The sequence below is a fragment of the Bombina bombina genome, chromosome 6, assembly GCF_027579735.1.
Source record: "Bombina bombina isolate aBomBom1 chromosome 6, aBomBom1.pri, whole genome shotgun sequence".
Taxonomy (NCBI): domain Eukaryota; kingdom Metazoa; phylum Chordata; class Amphibia; order Anura; family Bombinatoridae; genus Bombina; species Bombina bombina.
The window spans coordinates 839,331,812-839,349,678 of NC_069504.1; the positions used below are offsets into that span (position 1 = coordinate 839,331,812).

Sequence of the window (17,867 nt, forward strand, 5' to 3'; positions counted from 1 at the left end):
CCTACCATAGTAAAGGGAGTAATATCGAAGTTTTTGAGAGATCAATTCTATCTGAAATAGAGAAACTAAACATAGAAGATAAAAGTAGTGTTAAATATAATATGACTAAAAAAGAAAGGGAGGTTTTAACACAATTACAAAAAGATAAGAATATCACAATCAAACCGGCGGATAAAGGTGGGGGGTTAGTTATCATGGATACTGCAAACTATATTGGAGAAGCCAACCGCCTGTTGAACGACACAGACACTTACAAAAAACTTAAACTAAATCCCATGAATAAAATTAATACTAAACTATTGGTTCTTCTAAATGAAGCCAAAGAAAATAATATAATCAGCATTAAAGAATATAACTTCATTTATCAGAAACATCCCAAAATGGCCATGTTCTATTTCTTACCCAAGATTCATAAAAACTTAGTTAACCCACCGGGACGCCCCATAATCTCTGGCATTTCATCTATCTGTTCCAACCTCTCTTTATATGTAGATACACAACTGCAAAGCTATGTTCAAAAACTGCCATCATATCTTAAAGACACCACAGATGTCCTAAATCTATTACAAAATTTGAATTGGCAAGACGATTACATTTTAGCAACCAGCGACGTTAGTTCGCTATACACCAGTATCAAACACGATAAAGGCATTGCAGCCATAGACTGGTTCCTAAAAAGTGAGAGCAGCGCCCAATTGAAACACAAACAATTTATATTGACATGCATTGAATTTATATTGGAAAACAATGTTTTCGCCTTTAACGATGATATATATCTCCAAACACAAGGTACAGCAATGGGCACGAGGTTTGCTCCCAGCTATGCTAACTTATTTATGGGTAAATGGGAACACCATTTTACCCAAGAGTATGAGTTGGGAGCAAACCTCGTGCTGTTCAAAAGATACATTGATGACATTTTAATAGTATGGAAGGGGAGTGAGGATAGCCTGATAACCTTCTTTCAAGACATGAATCACAACGATCTAAACTTGAAATTCACTTATACAATAAGTAGACAACAGATTACGTTTTTAGATTTGGACATCTTTATAGAACACGGAGAATTAACAACTAAAAATCATTTCAAAACAACGGATGCCAATAACTATATCCCCACACATAGTTGCCACTTGAAAAGGTGGATAGACAACATCCCTAAGGGTCAATTCATTAGAATTAGACGAAATTGCTCCAAACTTTCTGATTATGATACACAGGTTAAGATCCTAGAGGACAGATTCTTGGAAAAGGGATATGATCATGATAGTCTGAAAAACGAGATTATTAAAGTCAGAAATATGGACAGACAGAATATACTCTCAAAAAAACCAAAAGCTGAGAATCAGACCAAAGAAATCATAAAAGTACCATTAATAACTAATTATAATTACCATCACAAACATCTAACTAGGATTTTAAACAAACATTGGCATCTGATTAAATCTGATCCAATTTTGGGAAACAGTATCTCTGATCACCCTAGTATTGTTTACAGAAAAGCAACTAACATTAAAAATATCCTTGCACCCAGTGATTTTAAGAAAGAAAATCATAAGATAAAAGAGAATGATTTGATGGGAAGAAAATTGAGGGGATATTATCCCTGCTATAGCTGTAAAGCTTGCCAACATAGCACAAAATGTAAAAATTACAGGTCCTTCAATACAGGTAAGAAATACACTATCAAAGAGACCATTAGATGCAGTGACAAAGGCATCATATACCTGATTCAATGCACATGTGGCAAACAATATTTGGGAGAGACCTCCAGAGTTCTACGAACTAGAATTAGGGAACACCTCAATCTTATAAAAAAAGGTGATCAAGACACCAGGCTTTATGAACATTTCAGGACAGTACACCATAACAACACCAAAGACCTTAAATATTGGGGCATTTGCAAGATTGCAAAACCATGGAGAGGAGGGAATTTTGATCAACTACTCCTTAGAAAAGAAGCAGAACTTATTTTTGAATTAAAAACACTATTCCCACAAGGACTAAATTCGGAGCTAGATTTAAATCCATTTATTCTAGACTGTTAATCTTGTAACTCCCCACCTATCCAACATTCTATATTGTATACACATGTACATAAGCCAAACAATACCCTCAATAGAACTACACTTCGTACATAAAAACATCAAAAACCCTCCCAGATATATCCTACTATTTACTTTATGACTTTTTATGATCCCTCATTGATTACCTTAGTTTTACTGTCACAGTTCTCTTAACATATATGGCATTTTAGTAAACTTAATTGAGATTCACGAGTATTACATATTATTAACTAATAGGTCACGCATGATCCGGAATTTAAAGATATTCATGGGACCTTTGATATCATTGGACCTACTATCAAGTACTGACATCTAGGGTTAATAACGGTTTAACAACAATAACGTTGTATAATTTTTAACTCTCACAAGCTTTACGTTAATACTGATATAAAAAAAGAAATAATACAAGTTCTAATAAATATGGATGTAAGCTCTTATTACATTAGTCCCAATTTTATATGCTTTATATAACATATGCATAAATGACGAGCCTATATTATGCATGCATTGATAATATGAAAAATGTTTAAATTTTGTACATTTTTTTAAGATTTTTTTTTAGGATTTTATTATAAATTGTACACATACAAATTACCATTAGGTTTACATTACATTAATCCCATCTAAACATTTAGCTGTTTTATTAATTATATATACATATAGATTGTACATATACTAATTGAGTAAAAAGAATGAATTCTTCGAAATACTTTTTTACTATAAGAAGTTGTCTATATACAATGGTTTTTCCAGATAAAATGTATCAAATGTTAGAAGGAAATAGCTCTATATAATACAAAATGATAACTTAGATAATCCACCTTAAGTAAATCCACCTTAAGTAAGGTATGTCCTTAAGGAATCATCAATTCAACAATTAAACCATGACCAATCACAGATGAACTATACGTTTATAAAGGATCTCAGAACCAGCTTAAACCATCTTGATAAAGCCATGTTATGTGGTGAAACGCGTTGATGGACCTAGATGATTAATCACAAAGTGATAATACATTACTTTCTGCAAGGATTGCAAAGGATTCGTTGGGACTACTTGACTCAGTTCTAATATTACTCTGCGCAGAGTTTCTCTTCCTGACCGGACCTTCATTCGACACGCATCCAGCGTTCCTGACGTCACCAGCTGTTGTGAGCCGCGCTGGACACCTGTGCCGGACCTTAACGGAGGATTCAGCTCGAGAAGGAGCAGGTAGGCACTAAAGAGGTGTAGCGGCCCAACAGCGTGGTAGTCAGAGGGTATTCTTATATTCCGCAAAGGAGACACGGTTTATTGATCATTATAGAAACTGCTAATAACCCCTGTTTGATTTGAAACATCTAACGGAACTACAATATCTCCATACGGTGTTTTTACACCAATTTATTACTATTACGTAGCCTTAACATTTATTTCAACTCTAGGCAGAACTTTTCATACCTACCTAACTCCAAACGGAACTTTTACTGTGATATAATCTCACACGAGCCAGTATTTCACAGGTGGATTTACACTTTTATATAGGGCAACCATCCCAATATCTTTTTAGACCTAGAGGTCTCAACCTATATTCAGCTTCTTTTAGCTACTTTTAGCATAATTTTAGCGTAGTGTTTTGATTATTTTATATGTGATAAATAAATTTTACCTTATCGCTTTGATATTTTATTCATTTCAGTTGCTTTGACATTTATTTATTTATCCCAGGTGCTAAGATAATACACCTATACAATATTTGTATGCCACATCAAGTGTTTTTATAATATATTATCTGTATTTTATTTTCTATCCCCATAGCTGTTTAGCGCATACACACACTTCTCTCTTTTTTCTTTGCACCAGTTCCTTTATTATCTGCTTTATGGGAGCAGATTAGTGTGTATTGCAAGGGGCAGATTTGCGCACCATATACCCACCTCTTCTCATATCCTTAACCGGACCTACATTTGACACGCATTCTACGTTCCTGACGTTACCAGCTGTTGGAAGCCGCTTAGGACACCTGTGCCGTACCCAGACGGAGGATTCAGCTCGAGACAAGAGCAGGTAGGCACTATAGAGGTGTAAGGGCACCACAGCGTGGAAGTCAGAGGTAACTTTTAAACTTTTAAGTAAAACACTTTATTTTATACCCTCTTGCATGAACTTTTGGAATACCGGAACGGAACTATAACGGAACCAATACAACATTATCCCTAAGTATTGTTTCTAACATCAATTAGTTCCCTATAACGGAACTTTAACACCAGTTGTTTTTTGCTATAACGGAACTTTGCCATATATTTAAAATAAGCGTATTGCAAAAATGGAACTCTTTATACCAACACATTGGAACTTATATTTTTACTGCACTCCCTTTTTATGTCAGTACTACAAAGGTGGATTTATTCATATATGTAGCAACTACCCTATAATTCTCTAGATTTAGTTGCACTTATATTTTTAAAGTTAATATCGTCAGGATTTTATTGTAATTTTTGTTGATTTGCACTAACGTATGACCGGTCATATTAACACCCAATCATATATGTTTATATGTATGTTTTATCAAGATTAATATATCTTTTTAATTTGGGATTAATAAATCTTATGTTTGCTTAACCTGTGTTTTTTATAACTGGATTCATTCTTAGATGAATAAGCCTTATTTTATGATACGTCTATGTAAGAATATTTAGATTCCAACTTATTAGTTCTGTATAACACATCACTAACACACTTATTTATAAGAAATACTATATTACTGCCAAACTTTTTTCCCCGTAGCTGTTTAGCGCATACACACACCCCTCTTCTCTTTGTACCGATTCTTTGATTATCTGCTTTATGGGAGCAGATTAGTGTGTAATGCAGGGGTAGATTTGCGCACCTTATACCCACTGTTTTTTCATTGATTCAAGGGAGGAAAGCATAATTCTGTCACTATATAAAGCCCTGGTAAGACTTCACCTTGAGTATGGAGTGCAGTTCTGGGGACCGATTGCAATAAAGATATTGCAGAACTAGAAAAAGTTCAGAGAATGGCCACAAAGCTAATAAGGGAATAGGAGAATTTAAGCTATGAGGAAAGGCTAGCCAAACTGGGTCTGTTTTCTTTAGAAAAAAGGCGCTTGAGAGGTGACATGATTACTTTATATAAATATATTCAAGGCCCATATACAGTGATGGCAGAAGCTCTGTTTATTACAAGAAAATTGTTTGTGACAAGAGGTCATAATTTAAAGGGACACTGAACCCAAATTTTTTCTTTCGTGATAAAGATAGAGCATACAATTTTAAGCAACTTTCTAATTTACTCCTATTATCAATTTTTATTCATTCTCTTGCTATCTTTATTTGAAAAAGAAGGCATCTAAGCTTTTTTTTTGGTTCAGGACTCTGCAAAGCACTTTTTTATTGGTTGATGAATTTATCCACCAATCAGCAAGGACAACCCAGATTGTTCACCAAAAATGGGCCGGCATCTAAACCTATATTCTTGCATTTCAAATAAAGATACCAAGAGAATGAAGAAAATTTGATAATAGGAATCACGAAAAAAAAATTTGGGGTTCAGTGTCCCTTTAAGGTTGGAGGAAAGGAGATTTAATCTCCTGCTACGGAAACGTTTTTTCACTGTAAGAGCAATTAAATTGTGGAATTCATTACCAAAGGAGGTAGTGAATGCCAATACCCTAGATACATTTAAAAATAGTTTGGATACATTTCTTTCTATAAATAAAATTCATAGATATGATTACTAGTATTAAATGGTCAGCTGTACAAAAGAAGAAAAAAGAACACAGCGCATCCGCGATTCACAGCATCGTTTTATTCACAACAAACAGCTCCACGTAAAATTGCACACTTATAAGAAAAAAGATTAAAAACTAGCACTTAGCCCACTGGCTGATGAGAAGACCGCCTGTAGTAGTTACCGGAAAGGATCACCTGGACGCCGACCAGCAGCACCTGAAGTCACACTTCTCCTTGTCTCACAGAGCGGTAACGGATTTTCGTTTGCATATAGCAGTCCCTTTACCCAACGCGTTTCCTCTGCTCACAGGCAGACTTTTTCAAGGGTGTTGTTCAAATGGAGTACTACACACTCCATTGACTGACTGCTTTATAACACTTAACTTCCTCTGACTTGATTACACCAGATGTGTCCAAGCACCATATGTGCTCTAATAGAATGGCAAATGCCTAAATGCTTGTAGAAAACGAACAATTGGAACACATGATATACACAACTGATAAAATAAATACATGGTTGCAAAAATTCAGAATAAATGTTTGATATACATAATTTACATAATTTCCACAACTAATAAAATAAGTACATCTTTGCAAGAATTTAAATACATGCATCATCACCTAATCAATTATTTATCTACCCTAATAACAATAGACAATAAAAATAATTTCTAATTATGAATTTAAAATGTATATATCCATAAAATTAACTTGATCATGCAGAGGTGTTGTAGATAAAATATATAACAATTTTTTGTTAAAAATACACCATTACAAAATACTTCTAAAAGGAAATTTATAAGAGATTTAGATTGATCTTAACAATCTCTTCTTAGGTAATCAGCTCTATTACCTGTAAAAAAAAAAGGCAATACCCCCCCAACATTACAACCCACCACCCACATACCCAACCCTACTCTAAAACCCACCCAATCCCCCCTTAATAAAACCTAACACTACCCCCTTGAAGATCACCCTACCTTGAGACGTCTTCACCCAACCGGGCAGAAGTGGACCTCCTGGATGGCCAGAAGTCTTCATCCGATCTGGGCAGAAGAGGACCTCCAGAGGGGCAGAAGTCTTCATCCAGGCGGCATCTTCTATCTTCATCCAATCCGGAGCAGAGCATCCTCTTCCAACGACATCCAACTGAAGAATGAAGGTTCCTTTAAATGACGTCATCCAAGATGGCGTCCCTTGAATTCCGATTGGCTGATAGGATTCTATCAGCCAATCGGAATTAAGGTAGGAAAAATCCTATTGGCTGATGCAATCAGCCAATAGGATTGAAGCTCAATCCTATTGGCTGATGCAATCAGCCAATAGGATTGAGCTCACATTCTATTGACTGTTCCAATCATCCAATAGAATGCAAGCTCAATCCTATTGGCTGATTGCATCAGCCAATAGGATTTTTCCTACCTTAATTCCGATTGGCTGATAGAATCCTATCAGCCAATCGGAATTCAAGGGACGCCATCTTGGATAACGTCATTTAAAGGAACCTTCATTCTTCAGTTGGATGTCGTTGGAAGAGGATGCTCCGCGTCGGCTGGCTTGAAGATGAACCCGCTCCGGATGGATGAAGATAGAATGCCGCCTGGATGAAGACTTCTGCCCCTGTGGAGGTCCTCTTCCGCCCGGATCGGATGAAGACTTTTTTTATTTTATTAGGGGGATTAGAGTAGGTGTAATAAGTATAAAATTCTTGTAATTATTTTATTATTTTTTGTAATTTAGTGTTTGGTTTTTTTGTTCTTTTTTGTTTATTTTATTTAATTGTTATTAGTTTAATTTAATTTAGGTAATTCATTTATTTATAGTGTAGTGTTAGGTGTAATTATAACTTAGGTTAGGGTTCATTTTACAGGTATATTTGTACTTATTTTAGCTAGGTAGTTATTAAATAGTTAATAACTATTTAATAACTATTCTACCTAGTTAAAATAAATACAAAGTTGCCTGTAAAATAAAAATAAATCCTAAAATAGCTACATTGTAATTATTAGTTATATTGTAGCTAGCTTAGGGTTTATTTTATATGTAAGTATTTAGTTTTAAATAGGACTAATTTAGTTAATTGTAGTTATTTTATTTCGATTTATTTAAATTATATTTAAGTTAGGGGGGTTAGGTTTAGGGTTAGACTTAGATTTAGGGGTTAACACATTTACTATAGTGGTGGCGACGTGGGCGGCAGATTAGGGGTTAATAAATGTAGGTAGGTGTCGGTGATGTTAGGGACGACAGATTAGGGGTTAATAAAATGTAACTAGTGTTTGCGAGGCGGGAGTGTAGCGGTTTAGGGGTTAATATATTTATTACAGTGGCGGCGATGTCCGGTTGGCAGATTAGGGGTTAAAAAATGTATTTAACTGTTTGCGATGTGCCTTGGTTTAGGGGTTAATAGGTAGTTTATGGGTGTTAGTGTACTTTTTATCACTTTAGTTAAGAGTTTTATGTTACGGCGTTAGCCCATAAAACTCTTAACTACTGACTTTTAAATGCGGTACCGCTCACTTTTTCCAAGACTCGTAATACCGGCGTTAGGCAAATCCCATCGCAATTGACGTAAGGGGATTTGCGGTATGCTCGAGTCGCGGGAAAAAAGTGAGTGGTACACCTGTACCTGCCAGACTCGTAATACCAGCGGGCGTTAAAAAGCAGCGTTGGGACCTCTCAACGCTGCTTTTTAAGGCTAACGCAAGACTCGTAATCTAGGCGTATCTGTCTTTCTTTATCTATTTCTCTCTACTGGTCTCTCTATCTCTCTTTCTTGCCATCTGTCTTTCTATATCTCTTTTTATATTTATCTAGATACAGTGGGGCAAAAAGTATTTAGTCAGTCACCAATTGTGCAAGTTCTCCCACTTAAGAAGATGAGAGAGGCCTGTAATTTTCATCATAGGTATACTTCAACTATGAGAGACAAAATGTGGAAACAAATCCAGACAATCACATTGTCTGATTTGGAAAGAATTTATTTGCAAATTATGGTGGAAAATAAGTATTTGGTCAATATCAAAAGTTCATCTCAATACTTTGTTATATATCCTTTGTTGGCATGACAGAGTTCAAACGTTTTCGGTAAGTCTTCACAAGGTTGTCACACACTGTTGCTGGTATGTTGGCCCATTACTGCATACAGATCTCCTCTAGAGCAGTGATGTTTTGGGGCTGTCGCTGGGCAACACAGACTTTCAACTCCCTCCAAAAGTTTTCTATGGGGTTGAGATCTGGAGACTGGCTAGGCCACTCCAGGACCTTGAAATGCTTCTTACGAATCCACTCCTTCGTTGCCCGGGCAGTGTGTTTGGGATAATTGTCATGCTGAAAGACCCAGCCACGTTTCATCTTCAATGCCCTTGCTGATGGAAGGAGGTTTGCACTCGAAATCTCACAATACATGGCCCCATTCATTCTTTCATGTACACGGATCAGTCGTCCTGTTCCCTTTGCAGAGAAACAGCCCCAAAGCATGATGTTGCCACCCCCATGCTTCACAGTAGGTATGGTGTTCTTTGGTTGCAACTCAGCATTCTCTCTCCTCCGAACGCGATGAGTTGTGTTTCTACCAAACAGTTCTACTTTGGTTTCATCTGACCATGTGACATTCTCCCAATCCACTTCTGGATCATCCAAATGCTCTCTAGCATACTTCAGATGGGCCCGGACATGTACTGGCTTAAGCAGGGGGACATGTCTGGCACTGCAGGATCTGAGTCCCTGGCGGCGTAGTGTGTTACTGATGGTGGCCTTTGTTACGTTGGTCCCATCTCTCTGCAGGTCATTCACTAGGTCCCCCCGTGTGGTTCTGGGATGTTTGCTCACCGTTCTTGTGATCATTTTGACCCCACGGGGTGAGATCTTGCGTGGAGCCCCAGATCGAAGGAGATTATCAGTGGTCTTGTATGTCTTCCATTTTCTAATTATTGCTCCCACCGTTGATTTCTTCACACCAAGCTGCTTGCCTATTGCAGATTCAGTCTTCCCAGCCTGGTGCAGGTCTACAATTTTGTTTCTGGTGTCTTTCGACAGCTCTTTGGTCTTCACCATAGTGGAGTTTAGAGTGTGACTGTTTGAGGTTGTGGACAGGTGTCTTTTATACTGATAACAAGTTCAAATAGGTGCCATTAATACAGGTAATGAGTGGAGGACAGAGGAGCCTCTTAAAGAAGAAGATACAGGTCTGTGAGAGCCAGAAATCTTGCTTGTTTGTAGGTGACCAAATACTTATTTTCCACCATAATATGCAAATAAATTCTTTCCAAATCAGACAATGTGATTGTCTGGATTTGTTTTCACATTTTGTCTCTCATAGTTGAGGTATTCCTATGATGAAAATTACAGGCCTCTCTCATCTTCTTAAGTGGGAGAACTTGCACAATTGGTGGCTGACTAAATACTTTTTTGCCCCACTGTATATATCTTTCAATATACATTTCATATTCGTATAAAAGTAAAAAATAAATTATTATATAAAAGTTTAAAAATAATTAAACGTTTTTAAATTGTCCAATTCTATTTTTTTGTATATTGTGATTCAAGTTTGTCAAATGTATATTGCATAATCATTAAAAAATGGGAATATATTTTAACATGTCAATTTTTTTTATATTTCCACAGATTATCTAAGCAGGAGATTGAGCAACATTACTTACGTATCTCCTAAACAAATCATCAAAGTTAAAAGGTAAAATTTTTATACAATTTAAATAATTTATTTTTTTCAAAGGCTTAAAAACTTTTAGCAGTTACTGAAACCTGGCTATCTTCCTATGACACTGCTTCCATTGATGCTCTCACACATGGTGGTGTTTACTTTAGCATAAATAAAAAGAGAGAAGCGCTCAACCTGGGAACGAACAATAGCATAATAGATTGTTCTATGGCTAGTTACCACCCTAGAAGCAGCCTCTTTTTGCTCAATATGTGCCTTTCACAGAGAAGAACTTTCCTGTAGCATATCAGTCTGATCCTGACTTAACAGTTAAGTCCAGCCCCGAAATACCAGGCAATCCCTCTCTGAACGAGAGAAACAGCAAAACCCCAGACGTACGTTTCGGCCTATTGTGGGCCTCGTCAGTGAGGTGCAGCCATATCCCTCTAGGCACACTGAGCAACGGGTTCACGTCTGGATTACCGCATCACACTTAGGGAGACTTCCCAAAGTGTCATAATTTGCATAAATAAAAAGAGAGAAGCGCTCAACCTGGGAACGAACAATAGCATAATAGCTTGTTCTGTGGCTAGTTACCACCCTAGAAGCAGCCTCCTTTTGCTCAATATGTGCCTTTCACAGAGAAGAACTTTCCTGTAGCATATCAGTCTGATCCTGACTTAACAGTAAAGTCCAGCCCAGAAATACCAGGCAATCCCTCTCTGAACGAGAGAAACAGGAAAACCCCAGATGTACGTTTCAGCCTATTGTGGGCCTCGTCAGTGAGGTGCAGCCATATCCCTCTAGGCACACTGAGCAACGGGTCCACGTCTGGATTACCGCATCACACTTAGGGAGACTTCCCAAAGTGTCATAATTTGCATAAATAAAAAGAGAGAAGCGCTCAACCTGGGAACGAACAATAGCATAATAGCTTGTTCTATGGCTAGTTACCACCCTAGAAGCAGCCTCTTTTTGCTCAATATGTGCCTTTCACAGAGAAGAACTTTCCTGAAGCATATCAGTCTGATCCTGACTTAACAGTGCAGTCCAGCCCCGAAATGCCAGGCAATCCCTCTCTGAACGAGAAAAACAGCAAAACCCCAGACGTACGTTTCGGCCTATTGTGGGCCTCGTCAGTGAGGTGCAGCCATATCCCTCTAGGCACACTGAGCAACGGGTCCATGTCTGGATTACAGCATCACACTTAGGGAGACTTCCCAAAGTGTCATAATTTGCATAAATAAAAAGAGAGAAGCGCTCAACCTGATATGCTACAGGAAAGTTCTCTGTGAAAGGCACATGTTGAGCAAAAAGAGGCAGCTTCTAGGGTGGTAACTAGCCATAGAACAAGCTATTATGCTATTGTTCGTTCCCAGGTTGAGCGCTTCTCTCTTTAAATTTATGCAAATTATGACACTTGGGGAAGTCTCCCTAAGTGTGATGCGGGAATCCAGACGTGGACCCGTTACTCAGTGTGCCTAGAGGGATATGGCTGCACCTCACTGACGAGGCCCACACTAGGCCGAAACGTATGTCTGGGGTTTTGCCGTTTCCCTTGTTCAGAGAGGGATTGCCTGGTATTTTGGGGCTGGACTGCACTGTTAAGTCAGGATCAGACTGATATGCTATAGGAAAGTTCTTCTCTGTGAAAGGCACATATTGAGCAAAAAGAGGCTGCTTCTAGGGTGGTAACTAGCCATAGAACAAGCTATTATGCTATTGTTCGTTCCCAGGTTGAGAGCTTCTCTCTTTTAATTTATGCAAATTATGACACTTGGGGAAGTCTCCCTAAGTGTGATGCGGGAATCCAGACGTGGACCCGTTGCTCAGTGTGCCTAGAGGGTTATGGCTGCACCTCACTGACGAGGCCCACACTAGGCCGAAACGTACGTCTGGGGTTTCGCCGTTTCCCTTGTTCAGAGAGGGATTGCCTGGTATTTCGGGGCTGGACTGCACTGTTAAGTCAGGATCAGACTGATATGCTACAGGAAAGTTCTTCTCTGTGAAAGGCACATGTTGAGCAAAAAGAGGCGGCTTCTAGGGTGGTAACTAGCCATAGAACAAGCTATTATGCTATTGTTCGTTCCCAGGTTGAGCGCTTCTCTCTTTTAATTTAGGTGTTTACTTTAGCCACACACCTAGGCCAGGTGAGAGACATGGTGGTGGTGTTGGCATCTTACTCTCCCCCTCCTGCTCCTATCATTACCTATCTCCATTTACAACTCTCTAATTTTCTTCATTTGAAGTCCACTGCATTCGCCTGTTCTCCCCCCTCTCTCTCTTACAGTGGCAGTTATCTCTCGCCCCCCTGTACCAACCTCACAATTCATTGAGAACTTTTCTGCCTGGCTTCCTTACTTTCTCTCTAAAAAAATACACCTACTGTAATTCTGGGTGACTTCAACATCCCACATTGACAACCCATCTGCCCCTGCTGCCTCTAAACTTCTCTCACTCACTAACTCCTTCGGCCTATCGCAATCCACCCTATTCCCTATCCACCGTTATGGACACTCTATTGATCTGATATTCTCCTATCTTTGCTATACGGGCTAAACCTACTTCTCCCCCTAGCCCCCGCACCTGTAGAAATTTGCACACTGTGTACCCTCCCCAACTCTACTAACTTATTCAAATACTCCTCCCTCGTACTTCCACGATATCCTGCCCTGACCTTGCTACAACCAACTATAACAATACTCTCTCCTCTGCACTTGACACTCTCGCTCCTCACCAACTTCGCAAAGCCCAACGTCGTCAGCTACAATTCTGGCACTCCCATCAAACATGCCACCTACAAAAATGCTCCCGCACAGCTGGACGTGCATGGAGGAAGTCGCGCTCTGAACATGATTTCATGCACTATAAGTTCATTATTTACTCTTACACCTCTGCCCTTCACTTAGCTAAGAAAACCTACTTCTCTTCTCTTATATCCACTCACACCTCAAACCCTAAAAGACTCTACTCCATTTTCAACTCTCTCCTCTACCTACCTGCACCACCCCCTCATCTGCATTCAGTGCTCAAGACCTGGCTAAATATCTTTTCAATAAAAGACTAACCATCTGAAGAAACATCACAACAAAAGCCTGCAATCTCCCAACCTTGCTCTCAGTCACCCCCTCTTCACCCTCCTCCCAACCACTGAGAGTAAAGTGAGTTCCCTATAGTCTTCCTCACACCTCACTACCTGCCCAATTGACCCTATTCATGCACATCCAATACCTTCTCTGTCTCCCACCCTCACTCCAGCTCTTACACACATATTCAACCTATCCCTTTCTACAGGCTCATTCCCTGCCTCCTTCAAACATGCAAAGGTTACCCCCATCCTCTAAAAACCCTCCCTTGATCCTAACTCTCCTGCAAACTACCGCCCCATATCACTGCTCTCGTTAGCTTCAAAAATAATTGAAAATCTAGTTATCAATTGCCTAAACCACTTCCTGTCCTTAAACTCATTGATACACCCCCTGCAATTTGGCTTCCATCCCCAACACTCCATTGAGACTGCCGTCAACAAGGTTACTAATGATCTCCTTTCTGCTAAAAAAAGACTACTACTCTATACTCATCTTACTTGACCTCTCTGCTGCCTTTGACACTATTGACCATCCCCTTCTCCTACAAACTCTCAGCTCTCTTGGGTTCTGTGAAACTGACCTCTCCTGGATTCACTGTTATCTCTCTAACAGATCCTACTTCTTCTCTTTTGCTAGTGACTCCTCCTCTCATTTGCCTCTGTCTTTTGGAGTACCTCAAGGCTCTGTCCTGGGCCCTCTACTCTTCTCTATTTACACGTCTTCACTGGGTAAACGTATCAACAGCTTTGGCTTCACATATCACCTCTATGCTGATGATACCCAGATCTACCTCTGCACTCTCTCCTTCTATCAATTCTCACATCAGCTGGCCTTTCCTCCTGTATGTCCTCTCACCACCTAAAAATAAACATGTCCAAGACAGAACTACTTCTAATCCCCCCTCTATCTTTTCTCAAGTTTCTAATTTTTATATCACTCTTGGCAGCACCACTATTTCCCCATCACCACAAGTCCGCTGCCTTGGATTAACACTTGACTCAAACCTGTCCTTCATTACCCACATACGCAATATCTCCAAAATTTGTCTGTTTCAGAGCACTTAAACTACTAAAAAGCTAATCAACTCCTGGTAATTTCCCTACATGACTCATATAGTTACCTACTAACTGGGCTCCTTCTCTCCTGCCTTTCTCCACTTCAATACATCCTATATGCATCTGCCAGGCTAATCCACCTCTCCCAACGCTGTGTGTTTGCTGCAACTCTCTGTGAGTCCATTCACTGGCTCCCCATTCACAGCAGAGTAGAGTTCAAAATTCTCACCTGGACCTACAAAGCCCTCACCAATGCTGCCCCACCCTGCCTGTCCTCACTCATCAACAAATATAATCCAGCCCGCCCCCTAAGATCCAACAATGTCATGCTCCTTGCGTCCTCTACCATCACCTCCTCTCATGCTAGACTACAGGTATTCTCTCGTGCGGCACCAACCCTCTTGAACGCACTTCCTCGATCTGTCAGAATTTCCCCTAACCTCTCCTCCTTAAAAAGTTCAATAAAGACCTTTTTGTTCAGGGACGCTTATCACCCGACTCAGTAACAAATTCATTTTAATTAACTAACAGTTTCCCTCATCAATCTCCTCACTAATATCATTCTCACCTCTGCAGTCCCCATCTCCTGTTTCCCATCCTCCTAAACATATAGATTGTAACTTCCAACGCTAACAGTGCCTTCAATTCCCCCTGTAATTGTCTGTAAAATGTTGTCTTTTATTGTATTGTTTCACTGTTGTACTTTTGTACCCATGGACAGCGCAGCTGTACCTGTTGGCACTTTATAAATAAAGCATAATAATAATAATATTGATCCTAATAGTTAAAACCAAAACATTTTTTTATTAAATTTAAAGATTAATAGTGTTTATTTCAGGTATTATCATGAAGAATTGTAACATAAATGTTTAATTATTTCTTTTTTTTTATTTTGTTATAATTAATTAATTAAAAAAACAAAAAGGTTTATCACAAAAAAAGCTCACGCGAGACTGTTGTTGATTACAAACAGTCTTACCAACTTCAATTTTTGTAATTGTATTTCATTTAAAAATATATATATATAAATGACAATTACTTTTAATTGTTGCATATAGACTAAATGGAGAAATACTGACAAATTTCTAGATAATTATACTAAAATGACACAATCTGAGTGATTGCAGATAATTAATATATATCAAATGCTAAATTTTTTGGATTAAATATGTGATTTTGAAAAAAAATAAAAATATTATATAATTTTTTTTCTGTTTTGTAGATGCCAAAATGTTTTGTAAAAAGATGCCAATCAAAACACGACAACAGATACAAAACTCCTCTAGTCAGTCTACATTGCTTTTCACATTTACCCAATAGAATCAGAAAATACTGGACAATCATTGTCAAATTTAGAAAATTTTGTTCAGAAAATGATGCAACTGAAAAGCACTGTCAATTTACGGATATGTTCAAAACATTTTACAGATGATAATTTTGTAATGATTGGATCACGAAAAACATTGAAAAAAGATGCAATATCTACATTACACATAAATTTGGAACCTACAGCAGACCGACTACTTGCAGACGAAGAACCGTCAACATCAGGTATAATGAGTGCCAGTCGCACTTTTACTACTACATCTATTGATGAAGTGACAAGCGACTGTGAAGATATAATGGAGATAACTCCAGACCCTGGCATTCCATCTTGGAAAATAGATCACCAGTATAACATCAGTTTAACCACTATGGAGAGTTTTGAAAAAGAACACATTGAAACTTCACATTCTACTGCACACAAAGAATCACTTGGTAGATCTATTTTTTATAAAGAAATACATACATAATATAAACTTATGAATCAAAATTGCCATCAAATTCACATTTTTAACATATCTATGTTATCTCATCTGAAAGCATCTTTTATACGATCCAAATAAGCAATGCCTTACTATAACATTTATTTCCAGATATACAATCTCATTCTAAAGTAGGGGAGGGGCCAGCCTGCAAAAAACTCTCACTTACCTCACCTGTCTAATTTTGAAACTCGTCTCCTGCCTCTGGGGTTCTGGGATACGACTCGTAAGAAGGGGAAAAGGAAGTATGCAGTGACCCATCCAAACAAGTTGGACGGGAGCGGAAGAGGCAGGAGCGGTAATCTGCCCTATATGTTTGAGTGGCCTCTAGTAGGTACCCCCCTATCCTGCTGTCCATTCCTATTCTCAACATACATAATCCAAGGCTCACAGACCATCAGGAACTGCTCTTTGTTGCCTAATATGTCAACTGAAGCACTACTCATCTGATAATAATATTCAATTTTGCTTCTAATTATTGAAAATGACGGAATCATAGTTTTCCAGTATCTTGCTATGCTTAATTTGGTTATGGTGCAGATGATGGCCACCAATTTATTTGCCCTAGAATTTATGCCTGGAAGAGGATCATGCAGCAAAGCCTGGGTTGGGGTCAGTACGAATGGCCTATCTAGTACCTCGCTCAATAGAGCCGAAGTTTGGGACCAAATATCAGATACCTTACAGCAATGCCACCACATATCTGGATATGTGCCCCTTTCCGTGCACCCTTGCCAACAGTTAGTGCTAGTATGAACCCTAGTATGTATTCGAGATGGATGAAAGTACCATCTAAAAGCTACTTTAACAAATTTTTCTTTTAAATGAGCGCAAATTGAGACAGAGGTGCCCTTCCTTAATATGTTGCACCATTTCTCGACTGACCAGTCAAAATTAAAGTCAGATTCCCATTTTAGCATAAACTGTAGTTTACTCAATTTAGGAGGGGCATTAAATTGAATATATAAGTTGGAAATGGCACCTCTTGTACTTCCAGGGGCTAGACAAATACGCTCTAAATATGAGTTAGGAGTTAGTTCACTGTTCCCCATAACCGTGTTCACTCTAGTTCTTAGTTGAAAATAATGAAACCAACTGGATCGTTCTTGTCGATTTAGTTCCCGCATATTGATAAAAGGACAACAGTTTAGTACCTATCAAAGCATCTGCAATGCGGTATAGACCTTTGATCGCCCACTTCTCTTGTGTGTCTTTGTCATAATCAGTTGACAATGTAATCAAGGGGGTTGCCTTCGACCCCTTCTGAATCAGGGAATATCTAACCGTCAGAGAATCCCATAATGACAATGTGTGTGAAACAGTGAGGTATGATCACCATGTAGTAGGTCTATCATTTTTGTTGGACCAAAGCAACCTGTAAATGAGCCTTATCATCATCATATCTGATTCAATTTGTACCCACTGAATTCTATCTAATTGATTATGCCATAAGGAGGGT

At 38.6% G+C, this 17,867-nt stretch overlaps 1 long non-coding RNA gene across 1 annotated transcript in view; it reads left to right on the forward strand.

The window, feature by feature from the left end:
- LOC128662294 (uncharacterized) overlaps positions 1-17,400 on the forward strand; it is a 41,088-nt gene extending 23,688 nt beyond the window's left edge. The window contains exons 2-3 of the long non-coding RNA XR_008402743.1: positions 10,426-10,492; positions 15,826-17,400. This is a non-coding gene — a long non-coding RNA (uncharacterized LOC128662294). The remainder of the gene's footprint in view (positions 1-10,425; positions 10,493-15,825) is intronic.
- Positions 17,401-17,867: the final 467 nt, after the last annotated feature.